The 27,997-nt window shown below is 40.6% G+C and overlaps 1 protein-coding gene and 1 long non-coding RNA gene across 9 annotated transcripts in view; one reads left to right on the forward strand and one right to left on the reverse strand.

Annotated features, from left to right (window-relative positions):
- Nucleotides 1-722: 722 nt before the first annotated feature.
- Nucleotides 723-27,903, reverse strand: LOC131501212 (uncharacterized). The gene is made up of 5 exons (XR_009256688.1): nt 27,849-27,903; nt 22,837-22,974; nt 21,816-21,921; nt 4,573-4,850; nt 723-976 (listed from the first exon to the last, which is right to left on the reverse strand). It is a non-coding gene; the product is annotated as an uncharacterized LOC131501212 (long non-coding RNA).
- The window catches only part of STAT4 (signal transducer and activator of transcription 4), a 114,031-nt gene continuing 92,722 nt past the window's right edge, over nt 6,689-27,997 (forward strand). For 4 of the 8 annotated variants that reach the window (XM_058710975.1, XM_058710994.1, XM_058710984.1 and 1 more), the window contains exons 1-2: nt 6,689-6,812; nt 14,057-14,149. The gene's annotated coding sequence lies outside the window, so the exon portion shown is untranslated. Of the gene's footprint in view, nt 6,813-8,693; nt 8,790-8,914; nt 9,037-9,845; nt 9,866-14,056; nt 14,150-27,997 lie in introns of those variants that run through there. The other 4 variants (XM_058710936.1, XM_058710921.1, XM_058710929.1 and 1 more) reach the window with 4 other exon arrangements.

Here is a 27,997-nt window from a genome sequence, read left to right on the forward strand (position 1 = left end):
TTCCAAAACCAACAATATTGCTTCAAAATTACATGACATCTTTTCTTGAATGTTCTTAAAATAGCTTCTAGACATTACCTCATGAAACCAACACCATCAAAAATCGTTGATAAAGGCAAAAGTGGGGGTACCAACAACTCTCCCCCTTCACCTGCCTCATGACATTGTGGACTGAAGCCTGAGATGGAGGTGGGCAGTCTCTTTTTTCCATTTTCCACGTGACTTGAAAGTGTCACCTAAGCGTTCTAAAGCTCATGCATCTCATCTGAAAAATACGGCAGCTGAGCCAAATGATTATCCCAGAACTTTCCAGTCCTGTGAGTCTGTAAAATTTTGAAAAGAGGAAAGGTTCTCATAAGAGAAGTTGAACACTGACTTGCTATACCATTAAGGAGTGGGTTTAACTTGGGGTGCCTGGGTGGCTCAGTCAGTTAAGCATCTGACTCGATTTTGGCTCAGGTCATGATCTCACAGTTAATGAGTTCCAGCTCTGCATCAGGCTCTGCACTGACAGCATGGAGCCTGCTTGAGACCCTCTCTCTCCCTCTCTCTCTCCCCCTCCCCTGCATGCACATGCTCTCCCTCTCTCTTAAAATAAATAAATACACTTTAAAAACAAAGGGGGTTTTAACTTTAAAATCAAGCTTTATTTCCTCGAAGGGAAAATGAATATACTAGGCCCGGTTTATGTGCCACCCAGATCCACTCATTCTCACCTATTTTCCAGAGCCTGGCTTTGGAAGGCCAACCAGGAAGGCCTAGCAGCCTCCTGCCCATTCTTGCAGCCTTAAGGCCTGGTAGCTGATGCTGGAGTCATCACCACAAGCTGAGAAGCTTTAACAGACACAGCTAACTGAGGAAGACAGACACTGTGACCACACACTGCCTGGATTGGGCCTTTGGAAGCTCCAAAGGCTTCCTGGAGGCAGTATTGATGCCACTTGACTTGGGGGGAAATTGACACAATGGATGAATTCTGACCAATGGGAGACAAGAAACAAGAGACCATCTGTGCTTAAGTTGTTTGCCCTCCTCCTGCTCCGCCCCCCCCACCCCCAGACTGTTCCAAATGCAATTACTTTTGTATAGTACCTCTGGAGATGTCTGCTCAAGACTGAGCAACTAATGTGTTTGCAGTGAAGCTCTGCCTAGCTTGGTCATGAACTTCCCTGTGATGACTCTTCCTCCTTCCCTGCGTTATTTCTCTTTTTCCCCTGGGATTTCGGCCGAGTGTTAACATAACAACATTTTGCCTCAGGTCCTGTTTTCTAAGGAATCCAGGCCAAGACAGTGGTACACGGAGTGCCCTTAGAAAGCAGACCTTCAGGATAGAATTCTGGGCCCCCATATATGGTGGTAAACGGGGCGTCACTCATCCCTGGAATGCACTGATGTCACAGTTGCTAAAATGTTCACCTGGGTTTAATTGGCAAGATATTGGTACGTCACGTGGCTGCTGTCCTTCATCAGTAAAGGAGAAATGATAACTATAAGGATTGTCTTGTGGGATGGCTGCTTTTGATGGCACTGGAAGATTTGCAAAAAAGGAATTAACAGGCTCAGAGAAGCTAATTGCCCACTTAAAGCATGCTGTGAAAGCCAAAGGGCTTCTACGCAGCTTGTCTCCTGCAGATGCAAGAAAGACAAGGAAGAAAATCATGTCCAGGATCACATGTTCTGGGTGGCAAACCTACAAAGGAGACAAAATGCACAGCCTCCAAACGCTCCCATGTCAAAGTGAGAGCCCTAATAGGGAAGGAGCAGGAGACTGAGACCTGGAATGAGCGCATATGAGTAGACAAGCCTGATCATTGTGAAGGTCCAAGAGTCCCGGCCCCTCCCGGCTAGCAGAAACAGCCCTTTCTCCTTCCCCAGAAGAGAAGGACTTCTAATTGTCCTGAGACATTTCAGTGATCTCATCTGAAGTCTTATATGAGGACACTTGTGCTCCTCAAGATCTGCCCCGTTGGCCAGGGGAATGCCTTGATCCACACGGACCGCCGGTGATGGAAGATCAGGACGTTCCCAGCAGTGAGATGGATAGACAACCCGCTAGAATGTCGGATTCTCTCTCTCATTTTATCTAACTATATTTATGTACAGAGGAAGGGCCAATTTCCATGTTGCCCAGAGGAAGAAGGGACCTGTGGCAAGTTCAGGCTGCAGTGAAAGCTGTCCTGCCACGCAAGCCATATGACTCATCTGGTTTGAAAGTTCTAAAGGTGTCTGTGGGTAAGAATATTGTATATAACTTCTTAAAAGTCTCATTAGAAGAATCATAAAACAGATACTTAAAGATTTGGGAGTAAAGGCCATATCTTTTGTGGGAGAGAACAAGTCCCTACTTAGATAGCATGACAGTTTTCACAAATAAAAATTTAGTCCTCATCATGGAATACCAAATGACTATGAAATAGAGCTGCCCATTGTGAGCTGAGTGTTATCAGATTCACCAAGTCTAAGGCCACATGGGTATGACAGTAGTCCATTCCAAAATGGAAGGGGTACATTCAGGATTAGACTGAAGTCAGTCCAGAACTCCTGAGTAAATTATATAGACAAGCGGCCCAGGTTCGTTTCCCCTAACTCTGTTGTACCATTACCTTTCCTTTAATCTACATCTATGGCATCACTGGGGATTCCCTGTGGCCAACTGACAGAGGTAGAAGGGACTTGGATATGGTTCACAAATATGTAGGTGTAATATGTTGGTCCTAGCCAGGACTGAGCCACTACCTTACAAAAGCCCTCCTCGAGACTGCCCCAGAAGGCAAGCGGTTAAAAGAAATCTTCCCACTGGGCAGATTTAAGAGCAATACACTTGATTATCCATTTCATATTGAAGGAGAAGTAGCCTGGGGAAAGGATATATCCTGACTCCTGATCAGTGGGAAATGATTTGATAAGATGATCAGTACTTACGAGGAACAAGGCACAGAGACATGAGACAAGAATGGCCAGCAGAAATGTATGTACATAGGCTAATGGGAGTGAACACAGTACATGCAGGTCTTTTATCACATATTAAAACCTACTAGAGATCAACTATCTTGTACAAAGCTTTCAACAACCAAGTAGACAATGACTTGGTCAGCTGCTTATTGAGTAATCTAGTGCTTTTGTTTGCCATGGGGCCATGAAGCCATGGCGCCACAGATGGAAACTAAGCATGGATCAAAACCCATGGGCTCCCTCTCACTAAGGCAGATCTAGCTCCTGCTGCTACTGAATTCTCTACTTCCAGGATCAGAGAATGACGTTGAGCATTTGACACGGCCTCAGTCTTGGACCTGCCAGTCAGCTAGTAGCAGGTCAGTTACATCAGATCCCTTAGTAAAATCAGTGATTCATACTTACCTGAAATGATACTCTGGAGACAGGTTTGCCTTCCTGCCCACAGTAACTCTGCAAACACTACCATCTAAGGACCTACAAAATGTCTGACCTACTCACAGATAAATGACATTTGCTCAGAGTAAAGGACTTATTTTACAGCAAAGGAAGTGTAATTCCAGGCTCATGACTGTGTAGTTCACTAGTTTTAGTGTGTATTTCATCGCTCAGAAGCATCCACCTTGATAGAATAGTGGAATGGCCTGTAGAAGTCTCAGCTAAGGTACCAGCAAAGGGACAACACCTTGTGGGCTTGGGGTATAGTCCTTCCTGGTGTAATTGATCAGATAGATACATAGATGATAGATAGATAGATAGATAGATTGTCAACCCATATGAAATAGGATTAACTCTGTTTCACCACAAATCCAAGTGACTCACAGATACAAGTGCAGAATTTGAGACTCTCATCTCCACAAACTTAGTCTCTGCTAGTTTAGAGGTCTTAGATCTCAGGGCAGGAACTCTTCTGCCATAAGTTTCACTGAACTGGGGGCTACAACTGCCATCTGGCCACTTTGGGCTCCCTATGTCAGTGAACCTACAGGCAACAAAAGGAGTCCCTGTGCTGGAAGGCATGATCGATGATGATTCCCTTGAAGAATGAGGGCTGGTGCTACACACAGGTGTGTCTATCTAGAACCCAGGGGATTTCCTGGGGCTTCTCTTGGTCTTCTCTTATTACTGAGTCTAATAATCTCTATTAATGGAAGTTGCATCAAGAATGATTAAATAAGACTAACAACTCAGGGCTGAAACCCCTCAGGGGTGAAGGTCTCTGTCACCACATGGGGCACGCAACTGAGCCAGATCAAAATGTTTGTCAAGGTAAGGAAAATCTAGAATGGGTGTTAAGGACACCGTGACTCACCAGTATCTGTGCTGCCCTGGGATCAGCTGCAGCCGCAAAGGCTGTAGCTTGATTTGCTAACCTTCGTTAAGCCTTTTAAGGGATTGCAATGGGCCATTACCTTAAAGACCTGAACTTGTATTTTTTTCCTTATGGGAAAAGTAAGAACTTATTATCATATGGTTAATAAAGTCAGGATATCAGATCTGAGCAGCCCAAGAAAAGGATCATGACAGCCTCTCCTTCCCTCTTCTTTGGGCTGCGTGTGAAATGACAGCTACCCTGTTGCCATCATCACTCACACCCTCAGACTCTGTCACAATGCTTACCGTCATCGAGGGAAGAATCAACGTGTTTCTATGAAACCAGTCCAAACAGTATTTCATGGTAAAGCATAACTAGGGAAGCACAGATCAGGGGAGGGTGAATACGGGCAGCTGGGAGTAATTCAAGAGCCAGTTCTTGATTCCAACGTTGGTTCTAAGAAAAGCAAGAAGAGCCTGCACGTGCTGCCCTGAGGGTATAAACTGGGTCAAAGTCTGGAACGTCCTTGATGTGCAGTGGGGCAGATGCTTGCTCACCAAGTTTTCTCCAAGAAATGCAGTCACTGAGGGAAGAACAGACCTCTTGTTAACAAGATCAGCTGCCTTAGAACCAGGAGGCAGAATAAAGAAAATGAGAAGACCGTTGCACAGTTTGTGTTAAATAAGAACTCAAATGTTTTGTGTGGATATGCATATACACAGAGCCGCACCCCCCCCCCCCCCCACACACAGACATCAATGAGTGCTTGAAATCTGAATTGAAGAAGAGGACAGACTAGAGCTTTGTTCAGGTTTGGAATGTCTCCACTGATAAACCACTGGATTGAGATTCAGATAGCCATGGAAAGGACTGTTCTTGGGACTCAGTAAAGACAATAAACCCAGAGTCCAGATTAATTCAGTCTATGTGACAAGTCAAGATTCAGTGACCTAAGCTGGGTGTCTGTAAAGGATCTCCCTACACAGCACCCCCACAGTTTTTGCTTAGGTAGTAGGCTAGTTTTGTATTCAAAATACAAAGATGTGTGATGAGCTATGGGAGGACTCAATAAATACTTATGGAATGAAGAGCAGTTGCTACAAGATTTTAGGGCAATGCTAGAAAATACCTCTGAATTTATAAAGGTTCAAACAAACAACATTATCAGGTTATTAGTTTCTAGTAATTGTAAAACTAATTATTTGGAAAAGATGACTTAAATGCTGCATTAACAGTACATTGTTAGGGGTCTCCAGAGAAACAAAACCAATAGGATATGTGTGTGTGTGTGTGTGTGTGTGTGTGTGTGCGCGCGTGTGTGTGTGTGCATGTGTGTGTGTGAGAGAGAGACAGAGAGATAGAGAGAGAGAGAGGAGATAATTCTTTTAAGGAATTGGCTCACACAACTGTGGAGATACAAGTTCAAAATCTGTGGGGTAGGCTGGCAGGGTAGAGACCCAAGGGAGAATTGCAGTTTGAGTCCAAAGGCAGTCTGTTGGCAAAATTTCTTTTTTATCAGAGGGTATATGTCCTTTTTATTTGTAAGGCCTTCAACTGATTGGACGAGGCCCACCCCCACTAGGGAGAGTAGTATGCTTTACTCAAAGCCTATTAATTTAAATGTTAATCTCATCCAAAATACCTTCGTGAAAACATCTAGAACAATGTTTGACCAAATATATGGATTCTGTGACCTAGACAAGTGGACACATGAAATTAACCATCACCAATAATAAGTGAATATTCAAGCATATTTAATTGGATTATAGTTATTTCTTTACATTGAGACAATGAATGTATTTGTCGAGTTCGCAAGACAAATGTTTTGACTTGGTTGTTAAAGAGCACATTTAATATACATAAAAGTAATTTGTTGTCTGTGAACTCCAAAGCAGTATCTGGCCCTAAGTGTGGTCAGTTAACACTTAAAGTTTTGTGGTATGGTGGGTTTAGAAGGTGGCCAATTTGTCTTGTTTTCCTAGGACTCTCTCAGTTTGGGTGCTAAAATTCCACTTCCTCAAAGACTCCTCAGGACACCAGTCACCATAGGGTGCTGTGCTTAAAACTTCTTTACTTCCCAAAAGGAACAAGGATTTAGGGGTGGCTTGTGCTGGCCACATAAAATAATTTACATTTAAACATGTGTGAATTACTTTAGCATGCTTCCTCCTTGAGAAGAATCTTAAAACAAGCAAAGAGGACCAGCGATGGGACATTGCCCTGGGTGACTTTATCATGTGCTGTGGCTAACTGGGGACTTCACCAAGGACAGTCTTGGTGAGTTCTCATCCAAAACAGGATTTAAGCTCACTGTTTGTTTCTGCGGCTCTGAGAAAAGATGGCTGTCCTAGTAGTGGGCACTAAATCAGGTCCATGATTGGTTCTGCCCTCGTCTAGGTCATAGGAGCACCCGTGACAACACAGGAGTGGGTCTACCAGGTGGCCAGAGCCTTCCCGCACAGCCACACCATTCCACCTTGGCAAAGGTACACTCTGTCACCCGCACACGATATTTGATTGCTTCCTGGATCCACAGGCTTGAACGGTATGTAGAAAAATGTTCAAGATTCTAGAAATTATTGTGGGCTATAGGCTAGAGCCATGGAGTTCGTGAATTTAGGGAAAGTGGTTGACAGGGGAGATGGAAGGACGCTGGCTCCTCATTGATCTCCCTCTTCCAAGTACCCTGCACAACTTCCCTGTTATTTACTTACTTTGTATTCTGGGTGTACACACCAGGTTTTGCTTAATGAAAATATTCTCTATCTTGCTAGGGTGTTTGAAAAGACCAAAAATATGAGATTCAGAGTATTTATAACATTTACCCATACAGATATGATTATGAATATTTTAAACCATTTGAGGGCTGAAATGACCCCATTATGCAATATCTTATACATATAAATATTTCTTTTTCTTTCATTTCTAAATACAGCATCCCTCCCCTCCCTTTTTTACACTTTAAGGCTGAGGACTTGGCCAGATTCCAGCTCTGCTGTTTTCTAGCTTTGTGACTGTGACAAGTAGATTTGAGCTACTTGAGCCTCGCCCCTCCTCTGCATCCTACCACAGAACCCATGGGAAGTCACTGTAAATGCATGCTTTCACATTTTACCCCTCACAAGACCAATTTAGCAAACACATTTCATGGCGTCTGTATGACCACAGGCTATTCTAAGAGGTTCTCCCTACTCACAACCCCTGGATGGCCCTGTTTGCATGGTGTGACCCTCCAGGCCACTCCACCGACCCCCTCCAGTTGAAACTGGAATCGTTACGAGCCCCTGACCCAAGGTCTGTGCTATGAATTATGATTCATGACTTGTCACGTACGGCAGTGGATTCAGTCCTATTTGTACATCAGCATCACCAGCGGAACTTTAAAGCAAATGCACATGCTATGCATTACATCTCTAAAGATTCTGATTCAGTGGGCCTAGGGTGGACCCATGCACTGGTACTTTTTTTAAGCCCTTTAGGTGGTTCTGAGAAGCGTCCAGGACAAAAGACTCTCTGGGCTAGCATAGAAAGAAGAGCTGGTCTAATTAGATTCTATTGCAAATTTGAACGAAGAAAAATGGAATGAACTTTATAATGAGCAGTGCAATGGAAAGTGACAGAATTTAATTGGACTGAACAGGGTTATGCGATGTCAAAGGGACTTGTCATCTGAAGTTACCAAGGAGCAGAGCACATGTGGATAGTGAAGAAGTTGGTCGTTACAGAGGAGAGCAGAGCTGATATGCAGAGAGAAGCCGGCACCACAAGAGAACGAAAGACAAAGACAGAGATGGAATATCACAGGGAACAACAGGAGTAGACAAAGAGATGGAACAGAGGTGGAGAAAGAGAGAGGACTGGGAGAGACAAACGGACAGAGAGAGCGTGTGTGAGTGAGAGAGAAGCCCCTTTCAGAATGGCTGCCATCAGCTTACTCCCCCAAACTAGAAACCTCTGTGGATTTCTCACTCATCGACATCCAATCTCTGCCTCAAAAACAATCTCTGAAGTGGCTTTTTCCCTTCTCATCTTGTTGCCACTGCCTTATTCCCAGCCCTCATGAACACTTGCTGAGACTACGGCAAAACCCTCAACCTGGCCTTTCTCCCTCTAAAACCCACCTGCCTGGGTCTATTCTCAACACTATGGCTATTCACCCCACCTCTTCCTCTCTGTATGAAACCACAGGCCTTCCTGATCTGGCCAACCTGCCTTGCCACCTCTACGAGGACCACCCCGCCCCCGAAGATCTCATACCCCTTCCGAGCAGATCAGCCCCTCGTCTTTGTACATGCGGTTCCCTCTTTTGTTTGTAGCAATCTCACACTCGGCCTTCAAAACCTAGCTCAAAAATCACCTCCCTGGTGCCTTTTCGCCTCCTTCAGGCATGGTTAGCTTATTACAAAGCTCCTACCTTCCCCATTAGACCGCGAGCTCTTTGAAGACAAGGACTCTTTCCCACTGATCTCAGAGGCACTCAGTGGGTGTGTTGTCAGTGAATTTGAGGAGTGGCGTGTAATGGGTGAGCAACAGCTACAGAACCGGGGCGTCCCGGGCGGGTGGGCCAGCCCTGGGTAGGTCTCTGCATCCCCACACTCTGTTCCCAGATTGTCAGTGTCTTGTCTTCGGCCACGTTTATATCCACAGATCCTCTAGAGGCTCCAATCAGGTTTTTCCCAAAGCTCCATGGAAACCTCAGCAGAGGCTTCTGGAGGTGATGGTTGTGGGCTGCAAAGACGACAGATGGGCTGAAGCAGCCACTCGTCCATGTAGGTATTTGAACTACCCAGATGCACATAAGAACAATCTCCTTCCTTTTTATTTGGAATCCTAAGAAAATGCCTAGATATGAAAACTTAATTTTGAAAAGGGAGAAGACAGAAATGTGAATTAACTTATTCTCCATGACCCGAACCACTTATAGCCTCCAACAAAGCTTGCGGGGGGAAATTCTGAGTACAATCGATGTTGAAACTATCCTCCTGATGCAGAAATGAATATACATAGAGCAATTTCTGACCAGAAAATTTTGTATAAATATGTAAAATCTGTTTTGCATATTTTGTCCCTGTTGACAGTGATGACCAACGGAACAAGATTTTCGCTCGCTAGAGGAAATGCAGTAGCATGCATCAGGAAAATTAACTTGGAAATTTCTAGTGGATAAGCATGATTTTGGGGCCTAGTGAATGTCAATTCGAGAACTCTCATGAGTCCTAGTTCTTCCACTGGCTGAAAAAAAAACAACCTTAAAATCTTGAATTATGTGCTAAACATTTTCATTTTGCTCATAACTCCCTTGAGTCGCTTGGCATTTAATGGAAAATGAGTAGGAAGGGGAAGATCTCTGCCAGCTGAAAGGACAGAGGCTAGTCTGGGCAGAGTGTTTTGTAGGGTGCAGATCTGAGTGTAAGCCAACTATTTTAGAAGCCTTCGTTCTTGTATGCTAGCACATGACCTCTCCAGAAGGGTGAGGAGATGCCAGAGGTACATATTTACCATCTGGAGTGAACCACGCAATTCATCTAGAAACCTGCATCACCATGAACTTGAAATAAATCACAGTGATGAATAAGGAGAACATGCTGGGTCAGAAAGGTCAGTTTCATTTGATAAGAAAGGAACACGTGGCCTAGCTGGCAATGTGCTGACATTCATTACCTTCAGGAAAACTCTACACAGCCTCTCCCTCTGGAGAGGACTCCTGGGAAAGAAAAGGGCTCCCTCTGAGGCCATAAAAATGAGAACCCCTTCAAAGCCATTGGCTTTTGATGGTGTCCAGAATCACCATGATCAGGGGCACCTGGGTGGCTCAGTCGGTTGAGCATCTGACTTTAGCTCAGGTCATGATCTCCCGGTTTGTGGGTTCGAGCCCCGTGTCTGGCTCTGTGCTGACAGCTCAGAGCCTGAAGCCTGCTTCGGATTCTGTTTCCCTCTCTCTTTGCCTCTCTCTCTCTCAAAAATAAATAAATATTTTTTTTTAATTTTAAAAAAGAATCACGATGATCATAACTCCACCCGATGTTGTTCTTTTTTGTCCTGAAAGGGAAAACATCTCTCCATCCACGCCTATGAGGTTTCCTGTGTTTGCTCAAATCATGTCAGAAATAGAACATCTAGTTAGTAATCAAGCACCAGTTGGAGCTGTTTACTACTGAACGCATGGCTTTAATTTTGAAACTCTCACTCCATTGTTCTTTAGCACTGTGAAGGGCTTAGAACTCAACTAACTACATCTCCCACTTTGGCTTGGGAAACCAAGAACAGATCTGGCTTCAACTCCAAGCAGGCTAGAGCCAATTTTGTTGGGTTTTGGTTGCTGCTGTTACTTGTTTTTGAAAGAGACATGGACAGAAAAGAGCAGCCACGGGGATGGTGTTTGAAGTCTGCTTTTGGTGTTTGGGGAAATAGGCACCTATCGCTATAAAAGGCATTTCCTTCCAAATGTCAAAGAATTCTTCACTGTTTCAACTTAGCTCTCGAAACTGAAATGTTTGGGGAGTCGAAATCTGTTAAGCAATCAGAATTCAGTGGGTAAGAGAAGAAATGAAGTCATCCAACAGAATTCCTTGCTTAATGAGACTATAATCCATAGTTTTCTCTTGAAGCGATGCAGCCTGGAAATCGGTTTTGTGGATGAGTCTAAGTTCTTGTACTTTTCTGCTTCTATGTCTTAGAAACCCTCATTCCCAAATTTTACTCTCATGTCCCTGAAGGTGACTTTTGAATCTGTGTGCGCCGAGGAAATGACATCAAACAGAGATGGGTTAAAATCACCACTTTGCCCCTCAACTGCTGTTTGACTTTGCCTAAGTTACTTGGACCCTCTCACTCTCTGTCTCCTCATCTATAATATGCAGATAGTGATAACTATCTTGCAGGGATTATTTTAAGACCAAATGAGATAATGCTATGTTCCCTATTTGGATAACATACACAACTCCTTTAAAGTAAAATGATTATGTAAAATTCACTGTTTACTTAAATTATTTTTATCATAATGTTACTTAAGTGTGCACATATAAAACTAGACAAAAATTCGTTAAGACATACACCCACCCCTACTTTCCAACACGTACAACACAAATTTTTAAAGTCAAATTAAAATGAAAATATAATCTGTAAAATTCAAATAACATAAATTCAATAGAATGGATGTTTCAGTGAAATTAAATGCATTGACAATGTGAATTTGACATAGTTATGCAAAGGTCCATTTGGGTTCAGTGAGGCTAACGATATCCAGTTCCGTGGCATAAGTGTCCCAGGAGCTCAGCTCCTGGAGAGCTCTCTTGGCCCGTTTGCCATGACATGATGGGTTGTAGGGCCCTTGTCCATCTTTGTCTGAGACGATTGCTTGGGCTAAAGAGTGGTCTCATTTACCCAGCTACCTACAATCCCAGACAGGGTCACAGGGGACCTAATGGGCCAAGTTCAGCCAGAGGGAGGCTTCATTTTGTTGCTCAGCTGTGAACAGTCTCATAGATACCCATTCTTGAGCGGGCTTAAGAAACCCACTGAAAAGTCTTCAACAGAGGGGCTTTATGTTAACTTTATCTTTTAGGAGATTCACTTTGGCAAAAGTTTTAAGGACGGGTTGGAGTGGCTGAGAACGAAGTTAGGGGAGGACAACTGGGCCATAGAAATCCTCCAAATTCATGAGTTTGACATTCAAAACACCACAACGCTCACTGCTCGCTGGCTTTATCTTCTACTTGCTAATATGGAGCTTTAGCTTCTGCTGATGTGCCTTGCTTTACCTTGCCCGAACACAGTGTTTTCTTGTCCATTCACCTTATACTGACACATTTCTCTTCACTTATGATGTCTTTTCCAAGCCCTTCTCAAAAATCTCAGGGCAGCTGGGTGGCTCAGTTGGTTAAGCGTCTGACTCTTGATCTCAGTTCAGGTCTTGATCTCAGGGTTGTGAGTTCAAGCTCCACATTGGGCTCCATGCTGGGTGTGACACTTACTTAAAAAAAAAAATCCCAACCACCATTTAGGGTTTATCTCCACCCAGCCTTCCTTGGTTTGTTCAAATTACCTGATACAAGTCGCAAATTACCTGTTTTGAGGTATTTTTGTTCAATGTTAACATTTGTCTCTTCCAGCAATTGGGATCAAATTTGATGGCAGGGACATGTCTTGACCAAGTTGACTTTCCACCTGGTTTTAACTTAATGCAGCTCATTGTTTCTGCTGGTTCTCAGTAATTTACTGAATTAATAGATGAATAAATAAACCACCCGCTGACTTATCTTACAGACACCTGTATTCAGGTATAAGGAAATTATTTAGTAACAGCTTAAAATGTATTCAAACTGGATGTTTTACATCAAGTTCATAATGAAACATGAGAGTTCAAGATATACAAGCTTGTCAGAGATCTGTAAATGAGATTTATTTAGTGAGTTATTATGCAAAAGAACATATAGAGGAATGAAAAGCCCCAGAAAATGAGTGATGTAGAAACATGCTTGGAAGAATAACAGTTTACTGATTTTTGAGAAAAGTAAAAATAGAAGTGAACAGTGAAAAGTCTGAAATAATCTTTTCCCCATATGTTTTGTTTCATGTTTGTTTTGCTTCTGACTGTGAAAAAAACAAAGTTGCAGATGAAAGATGGCACTTTTAGTTGGTAGGAACAGGGTACTAGTTAGCAACATATTGAAACTGTATAAAGCAGTAAGTTAAAAAAAATTAGAAATCTGGGACCTACAGACAAGGGTGGAACCATACTTTAAACTGTAAGTTTAAAAAAAGTTAAAAAGGAGGTGCACCTGGATGGTTCAGTCAGTTAGGCGTCTGACTTCGGCTCAGGTCGTGATGTCATGGTTCATGGGTTCCATCTCACGTCAGGCTCTGTGCTGACGGCTCGGAGCCTGGAGCCTGCTTGGGATTCTGTGTCTCCCTCTCTCTCCACCCCTCCTTCCACTTGCACTCTATCTCTCAAAAATGAATAAATTTAAAAAAAATTTTTTTAAGTTAAAAAGGAGCCAAGTTGTGATGAAAAGAGCTGTTTGAAACATTATTTTTTTTGAATTTTTGTCCTATCTTGTATCAAATTTTCAAAGTAGAGGAAAAAGTAATTGACTTAGTTTGGTAATTTTTAAAATAGAACAGTTAGTACTGATGAGATCATAATCCAAATGCTCCCTGATGCAGCTGTTGTCACTGGGGAGAAACCTCACCAACTGTTCATCATTTTTATTTTCTTACACCTATTAAGGTACCTTTCAAAAACAAGGCATTTAATAAGTGTTTGGTGAATGAGCGAGTGAATGAGTGACACATGAATAATTAACAACGTGCAAAGCAGTCACCTGGTGACGGCTCTTTATTCTCAAAGGAACAGTCTTCACAGGCCCATGCTTGAAAATGCAATTTTTTAAGGGACAGAAAACGGCATGGCATCTTAGATTGTCTTAATCTTGGTTCTAGATCCCTGGCACAAATATGTCCCCAGTTCTGGTCTCTATCTGCATTCCTCTGACCTGGAATTCTCAGTCTTCTCGTGGCCTCTCTGGCTGGGCTGTGGGATTTGCACCACCAGCTCCAGCTCTGACACCCAGCTATAATTTGCCTCTCGTTTGTCAATAGATTAAAATATTAGATTGGCGTGGGGGGAAAACGTAGTTCATGTAAAGTCAATACCTCGTTCTACTCACATCATTCACTGTGGCATTTCTTCCCCTTGCTATAGAACTTGAGCTTACCGGTCTTTAACTTTCAGAACTCAACCTTTTTCCCTTTTATTATACAACCATTTCATGTTGGCTCTTTTCCCAGTGTGCTGGCACTTCCTCAGTCCTCCATGAAATGTTAAAGAGTAACAGATGTAACCCTGCAAAACGTCAACCAATTCAGCGAGTTCACTGTGACGTAAGTCACACTCCTTGTAACTTTGAATACAGCTTCTTTAAAAACAATCTACTGTCTGTTTCCCGTTCTCTTTCTGGGTTCTCTGTCCTTATTTCTAGTCCATAGTGTGGTACTATATTGATACTCTACCAATCAGGCAAAAACTGGCTGCTTCTGATAGAAGTTCAACTCCCAAGTTGCTTAAGGAAAAAAAAAAAGGAACTAGGTGTCCGAGGTTAACTGGGAGGTCCAGGGGTCCAGGGCTATGGATACAACTAGAACCAGGGACACATGTTGTCTTTATTCAGTAACATCTTCCATAGATAGAAGAGGCCACTGAAAGTGGCTTACATGGTCCTTACCACTCAGCATTCCAAAGAGAGAGCCAGAGAGATTGAGTGCCCTGACTGGGGTCCCACCATGGGCCCAAGAGCCTGGGTCACAATGAGGAATAAAACATTGCTGGATGGAGACTTCTATGTTCTTCATAACAAAGCCCAAAGTGAAATCGGCATCTGGCAGCCATTCTGGATAGTTCTAGTCTCCCACCCTCAAATATTACAAAAAATCTACTTTGAGAATCTGAATTACCTATACAGTTGAGCTTAAAACGAAATACACCTAGGAACAAGGTAGACTCTCCAATTAGTATAAAAACCAAAGTCTCAGGGTGAGAAACCACGCATTTCAGCTGTGCTTTTGAATAAACTCAATCAGGTGAATAAGCAAGGCTGAAACAATAGCCCTTTCTGAGCCAGAGTTTACACAATACAGTTCACAGCAAAGGTGATAAACTCTCCAGAGAGGAGGACTCTCCAGGACTTTTCCTCTGTGTTGGCCTTGGCTTGTCAAGGTATTCTCTGTAGTAACCTGACCTTGAGTTTTGCGCAGGCATCATTTACAAGAGTTAATTACCTTCCACCAGGCAACATTTACTCTATTGGCTATCTCCAAAGAAAAGAGCAGCACTGTATTGGAACCTTCCATTTAAGGAATCAAGTAGGGCATGGGTGCAGCCAACTAACACAGATTCGGTGCTCGGTCAGTTTTGCTAGAGGAGACGATGTCAGTGTAGTTCTTAATACTTGGCCATTTGCCTTAAATAGAGTGTTAGGTTCCCTATCTAAGTATTCTGCCCTTTGCCGGGAAGATGAGTTGACTGGATGACTAATTGTTTTTTTTTTTTTCCCTTTGCCAACCACTGTATGTGATCCATTGTTATCATCGTTAAGCAACATCCAGTGGCTTTCTCTGGGAATGGCATACAAAGTTAGAAATACACGGGGAATACAGACTTCCCCTATGATGTCAGCTTTTATTTTAGTTTAAACATTTTGAAAGGATGTCCCAAGTAAGCCAGACATCTTGTTTACAATGAGGCAGTATTGCAGAGTGTGGGCAAGAGGACAATGCGCTTCTGGTCCAAGTTACCACTATGCAATCACGTCAAGTTTCACGTTACATCTGATACGACCACACATGACCAGCTTTTCCACCCCGAGAGAATCTGCAGATTGAATGTGGCTGAAAAGGGAGTTTGAAAGGATAGCTTTTCAGTACATTACCACGGATGTCAGGATTTGAGAATGGATGTTATTTTGTGTAATGAATGATTATTAATCATTTATATCATAACAACATTTGTTAAAGATTAATACTTCTCTTGTGATTTCCTTGCAAATCTTTCTACTCCCTGTAGCAAATAAGGTAGTGAATGCAGAGACCTTGCCTTTATATAAAAAGTGAATTGGGTTATTAGAGAACATTCTCTGAAAAAAGCAGCCAGTCAACCAGCCAATAAGCAGTAGTGGCTCTAGAATTTCCAAAAAGAGAGGATTTAAAAGTGGCCACTTATCTGGAGGGGACAACGAGAGGACTTGTCTCGAAGGTGCATTTGTATAACAAGCACACCACCTTTACTCTGATGATATATCTTGGGGAGTGCTATGGAAAGTGTTATGGAAAGGCAAGAGATCCTTGATACCTTGGCATTACCACTCTGTGTAAACTTGACAACCCTAAATAAATACAGTGCAGAGAAAGGTTTTATCTCAATTGACCAAATTCCTGGCTCAGATCTCACCTAGATATGAATCTAACAATGTCACCATTCAGGTATTCGAGTTAAGCAAAACCAGGAATAAATCTCTGTAATTGTTTGACCTAAGTATTATTGTTCACATTCCCCTCTCCTTCCCCCTACATCCATCCTGGTGTAAAGCACTATCCCATACCCTCGCCAGAGCCACAGAGCAAGTTCGTGGGGCCTAGTTTATTAATTCTGTAAACACCATGATATGTCAGGGTCAAGGCCATTACACAATCCCGAATGAGAAAAGCCTAGAGAATACCATTCATCTGTTTTACATGTGAAGGAAACTCAGAAGCCTTCATTTTTCATCTCCCTGCCAGTTGGCTTCCCTGTGAGAAGAGTACCCTCTGGTGCTCAGTTAAGGTTCTAGCCTTCAAACTAAGGAAAAGAAAACCTTTACAACTTGACCAATATAGACAGCTTTATGTGATAGGACTGGCTGTCCTTAAAATAGCACTTTTCCATTAAAAACTGTGTTGTTAGTTTTGTGTTAGACTTTCCCCCTTTGCTCTAATAGAGTATAAAACTAAGCAGGAACTTGGTAGTCCACACAGAAGGATCGACCCAGGCAGTAGCCGAAAAGGTAAGACATGCATTTATTGCCCCCTCATCAGCAACGATTTGAGAAGTCGAACAATTCTTCAGAGAAAGAAGATAGCAATTCTTCACTTTTTACAAAATTTTTTCAAATGTTTATTTTTTTTGAGACAGAGAAAGACAGCGTGAGTCGGGGAAGGGCAGAGAGAGGGAGACACAGAATCTGAAGCAGGCTCCAGGCTCTAAGCTGTCAGCACACAGCCCGACGCGGGGCTCAAACCCACGAACCGTGACATCATGACCTGAGCCGGTCAGGCACTTAACTGACTAAGCAACCCTGGAGCCCCAACAATTCTTCATTTTTTGACTGCACAGTCCTTGATAATTTCTATATATGTAACAAAGAATGATTCACCCTTCCAATGACATTTTTTTCACAAATCATTTATTTGTTACAGGTGGTTATTTGCTTTGGGGATTTTTTTTTTTTCTTGTAGCAAGGATTTCCAAGCTGGTGAAGATCTTATAGAGGCTTTTTCCGTAGAGATGAGTAATAAAAAACCCTCAGAGTTTCCAGACAGGGATACTAGTACGAAATGTGGGTGATAAAACTGAACATGAGCCTATTGTTCCAACCAGTTAAGTCTGCATTGGGTTGCCTCATCCTTTTAAGAAGATCAAACTGATGAAATGAGGAGAGAAAAGGAAGTAGTTGTTGTGGTTTACGGCTTCCAAAATATTTGCATTCATCCTGTCTTGATATATAGAGTAATGTCTGCCTTGGTTCTCCTCTGTTTCCCCCTTCTCTTTCTCTTCTTTTTTGGGGGAGGTCATGGAGCTAGTGTGTACCATGGTTAGAGCTAGGAAACACAGCTTTATTTTTATTTTATTATTTGTTTATTTATTTATTTATTTATTTAATTTGAAAGAGAGAAGGGGGGAGAGATGGAGACAGAAAGAGAGAGAGAGAGACTCTTAGGCTCTAAGCTCAGTGTGGAGCCAGACGCAGGGCTTGATCTCATGACCCTGGGGTCATGACCTGAGCCGAAATCGAGAGTTGGACGCTCAATGGACTGAGCCACCCAGGCTCCCCGGAAATACTGCTTTAGAACAGAGAAAGCGCACCAGTAGCATTCACGTCTACGGATCTGCATTATCTGTTCGGAACAGTGTAAGTCTACACTGTGCTTTGTGAGATATACATAGAGGGGTCTACATTTTAAAAATTATGCCAAAATTGAGATTCCATTTTCCCTGAAAGTCTTGATTTGCAGCTCCTCCTGAAAGGTTTTCCAGAGAAAAAAGATTTTCAGGTGCCTGTTAGAAGGTTCTCCACAAGTCCATTAACTACCCGTTCCAGGAGGCCTTTGGATTTACAGCACTGGATTTAGGGCCATTCTTCATTGGATAACCTTCTGCTAATAGACAGACTACACAGCGCTGATGTTGAACTTCAGAGGGGTTCTATCCAAAACCCTATCAGCTCCAATCTTGCTTACCTACTTTGCTCCTTCAAACTATGAAATTAAATTTTATTTTGTCCCTTCCCACTCTTTTTATTCCACAGTAGCCCAGTAGAACAATGTTTGTAGCTCAGAGATGCTGCGCCTTGTAACATCTCCAACCACTTTTCCTCACAGTGATTCCAACATGGGAGAATCTGGGTCACAGGTATAGACATACTGTGACTACTCAGAAGGGAGATACTGAAGTTCCCACCTAGGACCTTAAATGTTCCACAAAGCAGCTTAGCATTAGAAAAAAGCGTCCCTTGCTCTCATTGGATGAGGCCCTGCATAGAGGCTCATGTCCTGGGAACTGGAGCAGTTCAGACTTCAGTCCTCACTCATCCTCCCAACCGGGCTCCCTGTGCAATGAACAAACAGAACAACTGTTCCTAAATGTCCTGGTACCAATTAACCTTGTTTATCATGACTTGCCCAAAGCATCTTTTGTTCAGGTTGTTTTCCTCACTCTCTGGAAGGCTGCCAGTCTTACCTTCTTTAGGCAGGTAGAACATCCTTGCCCTTTCCCCTGACCGAATACAATTCTTTAATTTTTCACTCTTTCTGTTAACCACATCTCCGTATTTTCGGACTTCTTCTCTTTTAGCCTTTAACTTTTCTGAATTCCTGTGACATTTGTGCTTAGTATTGTAGGTCAACTGAGCACTTATAGTTTCGTATGCTTATTTTGTCTTCTCTGCCAATGTGATGTATCTTCAAGAAGATTCTGACCTAGAATCATTCTCATTGTGATAAGCACGCCGTAGCAGTTCAGTAAATATTTCATACTGAATTGAATGGATTTCCAAACAAGTATATAGCTCTGGCACTTAAAAGAGCATCTGGGGACTTCTGCTTTGAACATGATGGATTGAACAGGGATTAGGGTTGCCAGATAAAATCCAAGAAGACCCATTAAATTTGAATTTCAGGCATACTTATACTATAACTATGGGTCATACATATACTAAACAAGTACTTGCTGTTGATTTGACATTCAGATTTAACTGAGAGCCTTGTTTTATTAAATCTGGCAGCCCTTCCAGGGGTCGGTTTATCCTCCTCCCTTAACAGAAAAAGAAAAAATACACATACGAAACAATGGGTTTTCAGGCATTGGCAAACAGAAGCAATGCAAGAGAATGATCCCTGGAAGGAACAAAGAAATGAGACATCTTTCTGCTCCATCTTATTTTCTGGGGAACGTTTCCAGGACGCAACACAGAAAGCGGGAACTCAAACAGACCCTGGCAGTCTCCCAAGATGAGAAGACAGAGTTGAGAATTTGGGGAGACCAAGATGGCCAAAATTCACAGGGCAGAGCACCAGATAGGAGACTGCTGAACACTCCCCTTGATTCTTCAGTTACTGATCAGTGCATGTGTGTGAGGGAACTACCCACAGTTAGGGGAATAAAACCACTCGAGAGGAGTGGGGGGAACAACTTAGCTCACGCAGCGCTTAGTACATGCTGTCAACAGGCAGAGCGGGGAAATTGTCAAATTGAGTAAAAAAGCAAGACCAAGTATTCACTACCAATGAGAAGCCCACTTCGAATATAAAATAAATACGTTAAAATATCTGGAAACGAATATACCATTCTGACATGAATCAAAGAAAGCTGAAGTGGATATATAAATATCAAATGAAGTCGACTTCAGAGCAAAAAATATTTATCCCAGATAAAAAGGGTCATTTCATAATCATGAAGGGAAAAATCATCAATTGGGCAAGAGAATCCTAAATGTTTATGCACCTAAACATAAAGCCTCAGAATACATGAAACAAAATGTGACAGAACTGGAGGAAAATGCAGAATTATGGCTGAAGATTTCGACGCTCCTCTGATAATAATAGCTGAAGAAATAGGCTGAAAATCTGGAGTGAAATACAAGAGTTGAATACCACTATCAACCAAATTTACCTAATTGATATTGACAGAACACTCCTCCCAACAGCTACAGAGAACACATTCTTTTAAGTGAACCCTAAACATTGACCAAGATAGGCCATATTATGTCACTAAGAAAAGAATCAATAAATTTAAAATAACTCAAATTAAAAAAATTCTCTAACCACAATGGAATTAGATTAAAATAAATAATAAAAAGATATCTAGAAAAGTCTCCAAATATTTGGAAACTAAGTGACACAGATCTAAAGCAAAACAAAACAAATGCATACATCATAGAAGAAATCACAGGGAAATTAGAAAGTATTTTGAACAAAATGACTGAGAATTAAACTGCAATATATCAAAATTTGTGGGATACAGCTAAAGCAATGGGAAAGGGGAAACATATATGTTTATCTTAGAAAAATCAATGACCTAAGCTTCTACCTTAAGACACACGAAAAAGAAAAGCAAATTGAAACCAAAGTTAGCAGAAGGAAATAATAAAGGCAAGAGCAGAAATCAATGAAGCAGAAAGCAGAAAAGCAATATAGAGAATCAATGAAACCTGAAGCTTGTTTTTTCGGATCAATAAAATTGATAAACTTCTAGTCAGGTTGTTCTGGAAAAAAGAAAAGATACAAATTACCAATATCAGGATTGAGAGAGGTGTCATTACTATAGATCATAATTAAAATAATAAGAAGAGAATATTTTTAACAACTTTATGCCTACAAATATAACAGATGAACAAACTCTTTGAATGATACAAACTAGGTATCCAGAACAGTTTTATATCTAATACAGAAATTGAGAGAGTAGATCCTAAAAGTCCTCATTGCAAGAAAAAAAAATTGTAACTATTCATGAGGATGAATGTTAACCAAACTTATTGTGATGATCATTTAGCAATATATACAAATATCAAATCATTATGTTGTACACCTGAAACTAATATAATGCTATATGCCAGCTATACCTCAGTAAGAAAAAAAGAAATTGAACATGTGGAGTAAAAATTTTCCACTAAGAAAATTCCAGGGAGACATAGTTTTATTGGTGAATTCTTTCAAATTTTAGTAAGAAATAGGGGACACCTGGGTGGCTCAGTTGGTTAAGCATCCAACTTCAGCTCAGGTCATGATCTATGGTTCAAATTTAAGGAAGAAATAATACAAACTCTACATAATCTCTTCTAGAAAATTGAAGAGGAAGAAACACTTCTTAACCTATTCTGAGACCAGTATTACTTTAATAACGAAATAAAACACAGACATTATAAGAAAAGAAAGTTATGGACCAATATCTCATAAAAATAGAGCTGAAAATCCTTGTAAAATAATAGCAAATTAAATCTGGCAATATATACAAAGGAATATACCTCACAACAAAATGGGGTTTATTCCAAGAATCTGAGACTAGTTTAACATTTGAAAATCAATGTAATTTGTCAGATTACCAGACTAAACAAGAAAAAAAAAACATATGGCCATATCAACAGATGCAAAAAAAAAAAATCCCTCTATTTCCACATTCATTCATGATAAAAATTATCAAAAGAAAAAAACAAAAACAAAAAAAAAAACAAACCAAGGAATAGAAGTGAACTCCTTAACCTTATACCCTTAATATATTAAAGGGTATATTTGAAAAACTTACAGTTAACGTACTTAATGGTAAGAGACTGAATGCCTTCCTCCAAAGATCAAGAACAAGTCAAAGATGTCTTCTCTCATCACTCCTATTTGACAATGCACTGGAAGAACTAGATAAGGTAATAAGACAAGAAAAAGAAATAAAGAACATACAGATTACAAAGGGGAAAAAAACAGTCTTTATTCACAGATAATGTGATTGTGTATGCTGACAATTCCAAAGAATCTACAAAAACATTCTGTAACTAATAGAGGAGTTTAGCAAGGTTACAGGATACACTGTCAGTATACAAAAATTAGTTGCAATGAACAACTGGAATTTGAAATTTTAAAAGCCATAAAAAGTAATTTGATATAAATCTAAAAAAACTGTTTAGGATTTTTATACAAAACATTAATGAAAAAAACCAAATAAGACTTATGTAAATGGAAAGATATACCACACCTCTTTTTAATACTCCTTTCTTTCTTTCATTTCCTTCAATATGACCACAGTAAAAACCATACCAGTCATTCTTGAAGACTGAGGAGGGAGGAGGAGGTATGCAACAAAGACAGAACGTAATTTGATATAAATCATTAGACATGTCATTAGATTGCACCAGCAGAGATTTTATACTGAGCCCCTTCATTCTTTGCAAGTTTTGTGCCATGTTTTCTTCTCTCTCCCACTCTCTCCTCCTCTTTAGCTCCCTTTGTATCTTCTTCTTTTCCTTCCTTTCTTCTTTTCTCTGCTATCTGCTCCACATTCCCAGTTTCTATTTGTCTTTAAATAGAGCATATTTAGCTGTCTTTTTCACTTTTTCTTACTATCCCAAGCAGCTTAACCAAATTCTTTTCCTAAGCAAAGATAGTCCTCTCCCTAAAATATTTGAGAGAGAGATGGAAAGATAACCTCCTCTACCCTCTTCAACTTGGTGTTTAGACAGAATTGATGTACATCAAATCATCATATAAACTTTATATAACCATTTATAAACCTACAAATATGAGATATTATTATAACTATCAAGGGTAGTGACAACCTTAGTGAGAATGAAGTGCCTGGACAAGGCAAGTCTTCTGAAAAAGCCCTCCTCAGGACCGACGAAGGTAAAGGGGCACTCCTTCAGCCCTCTGTCAGTTCAGTAAATATTTCTTAAATAGCTGCTCTATGCCAGGCACTGTAATACAAAGAAAAATTACATTTAGGTCTGATGCTCTAAATATTCAATTCTGAGAGAGACCAACACATGAAAAATACATTAAATGGAATAGGGCAGTTAAGGGTTATTTAACTGACCAGAAACATGGAATTTTTTTGGACGAGTCTATACTTCAAATATCCTAGCCTTCTGTTGGACCTCATTTTCTAATTTGTGACTCAGCAGAAACAATCACCTTATGTACAATAGAAACAAGATGTTATAGAGCCACATAATTTGCTAAACGATTTGGAACTCTGTTGGCAATGTGGCCACCATCCTGACACACCCAGGACTTTTAAATGCATGGCTAACTGTCCATATGTTCCCAAGGAAAGCTGGAAAATCAGAGAATATGCCTCACCTTTAATTAATAGCCTTTACAATGAGCCTCTCTATTTTGGAACTTGTGTTTAGATCCTTCAACTAACTTCCTCAATAGGTTTCTGAGAAATTTATTACTTTTCTTGTATGAGCAGATAAGATTTTTAGCAAACACAAATGGTCACAAATGTTTCTGGAGCCAGAGAGTCCTAAGTTTGACTCCAGAACCCACACCTTACCATCTGATTACCATTGACCAGGTCCTTGAGCCTCATTAAGCCTAATTTCTTTGTCAATTGGAAATAAGAATGATACTTAATACTATGGGGCATTTGACAATTGGGTAAATTATGCATGTAAATCTCAGCACTTTGTCTTACATGGAGTTATAGCTCAAAAAGTCCTATTATTATTGGAAAGAATGTTGTCCTTTATAAATTGTAATGCTCCTGAGATGGCAGTAGAGGGAGCACAGTCATTGGAAACTGGACTTGAGCAAACTAAGAAGATAGGTATTTAAAGTCTTTTGTATGAGAGACGTTGTCCCTATTCTGATGGAGCTTGAGGAAACTGCATACAGATGAACTGGTAAGATACACACCAGACTGCCTTGTCCCAGTTATCTTTGCTGTACCACTCATTTGAAGACTCAGTATGTCCTTCTGTATGCCTATGTGCCCTCTCTCCAACATCAAACTCTAACTCACACTGGTTTTCCTAGGACACGTTAGAGAAGCTTGGGCAGGACAGGGAAGGTGCTTCCACAAAAATGAAAAACAACATATGTTTTATTCTTTGTACAAAAATTGGGAGAAGATGGATCTGGGTTATAACTTGCAGCAGGGACAGTGATATCCCCTTCTCTTCTCTTGCTAACTCCTAAACAAGCAGCTCTACTTAGACATGGTAGAAAAAGCAGTCAAGAAGAACTGGCTGAATTCTCTCTGACTCTGATACACGCATGTGAACCTGCCCACCTCACCTGATCTCTCTTCATCTCCATTTGAAACCCCATCTATACAGTAGGAGAGAAGGGAAGGAGGAGGCTTAACCTAATAACTTTCGAAGTTCCTCACAACTTGGTTATTATTATTCTATTAATAGTAGCTATTGTTGAGTGTTTTCTCTCATCTCATTCCTTCTATTAGATCTTTGAATCTTCCCAGCAATTCCATGTGGGATATAATATCCCCATTTTTACAGAGAGTTTCGGGCTCAGAGACATTAGGTAGCTGATCTGACTTTGTACAGCTCGGAAGTGGCACAATCAGAACTAGAATCTATTTTTCTGCAAGTGTATAATCTGATATCTCCCTGTTAAGATGGGGCAAGAAAAAAATTAGAAGTGGGGCTTCTAAGTAGGACAATTGAGGCATCAATTATATGGGGGAGTGGAATCTGTGGTGGCCTTTGAGTTTGGTAAACTAGGGATTTCACTTTAGGGTGCTTTTGTTTGGTTTTCTTTCTCTTCCCCGGCTCTCTGGGAATGATGAAGCCAGGGTAGATGTAGGGCCAAAATACTGTGACGTGGCTATTTAGACTTGATTCTAAGAAAGAAGTAGACATCAAGAATCTGTTCTCAGAAGCCTGGCTCAGTTCATGAAACAGGAAGGCAAACAGAGGTTTAAGGCAGATGCTTTAACCAAGAAATAAAGCATTCATTTGGGCAGATTCCCTCATAATATACTACTGGGTAAACTGACTATGGTAGATAGGATACGGTGGGCAGAGGAGAGGTTTCAAAAATGTTGTCTTGTGGACTCCCGGGCGTAGGTCCTAAGACTTTTTTTTTAAGGAAATCTGAAAATAAAACTTTTTATAACAATAATGTTTTACTTTTTCACTCTGTTGACATTGGCACTGATGGTACCAAAGCAATGGTGGGTAATGCCAGTGCCTTAGCATGAACCAAGGCAGTGATGCCGTATTATTCTAGAAGTCATTGTACTCTTTAGCACCAAACACTTAAAAATGTTTAAATACCAGTTTGACTTAATAATGTTCTCAGTAAAGTGGGAAAATTAATTTTATTAAATTTTAAATTAATGTCTCCTTAATATTCTGTCATAGAATGAGAAGTACACATGTTAAGGCATGGTGATCGTCTCAAGGCAAAGCACTTGTGTGATTGTCATAGAACATCATTTCTACTTGGAAGAATGACTTGACAAGTGGTTGTTCAAACTAGGGTATTTGGAACACATTATCCTGAAAATGAACAAAGTGTGACCGTCATTTCAGGGAAAACAATTGGCAATGTCTGTTTCCAATAATAAAATTAGAGTCCTCAAGCAAAAACTAGAATTTGGAAAACTTGTATCCTTGCTATGAACCTTACAACTTCCCAATACTTAAAAATACCTTTCCAGGGGCACCTGGGTGGCTCAGTTGGTTGAGCATCCGACTTCAGCTCAGGTCACGATCCCACAGTTTATGGGTTCGGAGCCTGTAACCTGCTTTGGATTCTGTGTTCCCTCTCTCTCTCTCTGCCCTTCCCCTACTTGTGCATGCACAGGCGCATGCTTTCTCTCTCTCCCTCAAAAATAAATACTTTTCTAATGAGATCAGTGGTGGTATTAGCTAATATGATTTTGATTTGTATGATGAAGTGTGTCAGCATTTACAGGATGTGTAATTTAGTGGACTCATGTTTTCCAAATAACTAATGTGTGATATTACAAAATCATGTGTGAGTAAAGTTCTATTTGAACTAGAAGATATATTAACAGATTTTCACGTAACAGTATATGTAAAGTTGGTTGATAAGAGTTTCACATCCCACAGTGCAACCAATCCTTAAAAAATTACCACTTGTTGAGTTTTGTGGCATCAAAGAAGGATATCCACCTTATCTGAAAAGGCTATTAAAATGCTCTTCCTTTTCCAATTACATAACTGTGCGAGTCCAGTTTTTCTTCAAATACATCAACCAAAACAATATCTTGCAAAAGATAAAATGCAAAAGCAGATATAAGAATCCAGCCGTCTTTTCTCAAGCCATACATTACAGATTTTCAAAATGTAAATCAATGCCACTCATTCTCACTAATTTTTGAAAGATTTTATTTTTTTTTAATATTTTTAAATGCTTATTTTATTTTGAGAGAGAGAGAGACAGAACAAGCAGGGGAAAGGCTGACAGAGGGGGACAGAGGATCTGAAGCAGGCTCCGAGCTGACAGCAGTGAGCCAGATGTAGGGCTCGAACTCATGAACTGTGAAATCATGACCTGAGTTGAAGTCAGATGCTGAATGACTGAACCACCCAGGGATCCTTTAAAGATTTAATTTTAAGTAATCTCTACACCGAACATGGGGCTCAAACACACAACCCCGAGATCAACAAATTGCATGCTCCACTGACCGAGCCAGCCAGGTGCCCCCTCACTAATTTTTTTTTATATTGGAAATATACTTGTTTTTAATTTTAAAAACGTTTAACACAGGGGCCTGGGTGGCTCAGTCAGTTAAGAGTCTGACTCTTGTTTTCAGCTCAGGTCATGGTCTCATGGTTCATGGGATGGAGACACACATCTGGCTCTGTGCTGACTGCATAGAGCCTGTTTGGGATTCTCTCTCTCCCTCTTTCTCTGCCCTTCCCCCAATCTAAACAAATAAATAAATAAATAAATAAATAAATAAATAAATAAATATTTTAAAAAGTTTAACACATAATAGGTTTATTTCCCACGAATAAACATTTTAATTTTTTTCTCAGGTTAAATTTTAATACAGTAAATAGGAATTTAATACATAATAATAACACCGAAATTCTTTGGAGTTGTCAACAATTTTAAGAGGATAAATGTGTCATAAGATCAGTTTGAAAGCTGCTGAGGGAGTCCTGGAGTGAGGTCCTTAAAAGGAAGAAGAGAACAAAGTCTGCTTCGTATAGCAGGCACTCAACAGTTGAATAAAGACACACAAAACCAGTATGACTAACAGTAAAAGGCAGGAAGCGAAAAGTGTTAAATGAGTGGTCTAGATCTGTGCTGTCCAATAGGGTAGCCGCTAGCCACATGGGGCTATCCAAATGGAGACTAGCACTTGAAGTGTGCCTTGTCCAAATGGAGATTTCCTGAAAATGTCAATTGCACACCAGACTTTGGAGATTTAGTATGAAATAAGGAATGCAAAGTATCTCATTAATATTTTTATATTGAAAAATGTTAATATTCTGTATTATTGGATTATTTACATGCTTGAAATTAATTTTGCCTGTTCCTTTTACCTTTTTCAATGTGGCTACTAGAAAATTTAAACACGTGGCTTGCATTTCATTTTTTTCTTGGAAAGTGCTAGTTTGTATGAGAAGTGTGATGAGAATTCAGAGCAAGGGAAAATGGCTGTGAGATGGGGTCAACAGTGAAATCTTTACCAGGGACAGGATCTTAAAAAAAAGAAGGAAAAAAAAAAAAAAGGACAAACCAAAAAACAGACTCTCAACTATAGACAATAAGTTGATGGTTCCCAGAGGGGAGGTGGGTGCGGGGATGGGTGAATAGGTAAAGGGGTTGGAAGCACACTTACCTTGATGAGCACTGAGTAATATATGGACTCACCGAATTGCTTTATGAACACCTGAAAGTAATATAACACTGTATGTTAATTACACTGGAATTAAAATTAAATGTTTAAAAATTTACACAAATTGGGGAAGGAAGCTGCCATTGAAAGGA

Source organism: Neofelis nebulosa, chromosome 2, assembly GCF_028018385.1.
Source record: "Neofelis nebulosa isolate mNeoNeb1 chromosome 2, mNeoNeb1.pri, whole genome shotgun sequence".
Taxonomy (NCBI): Eukaryota; Metazoa; Chordata; class Mammalia; order Carnivora; family Felidae; genus Neofelis; species Neofelis nebulosa.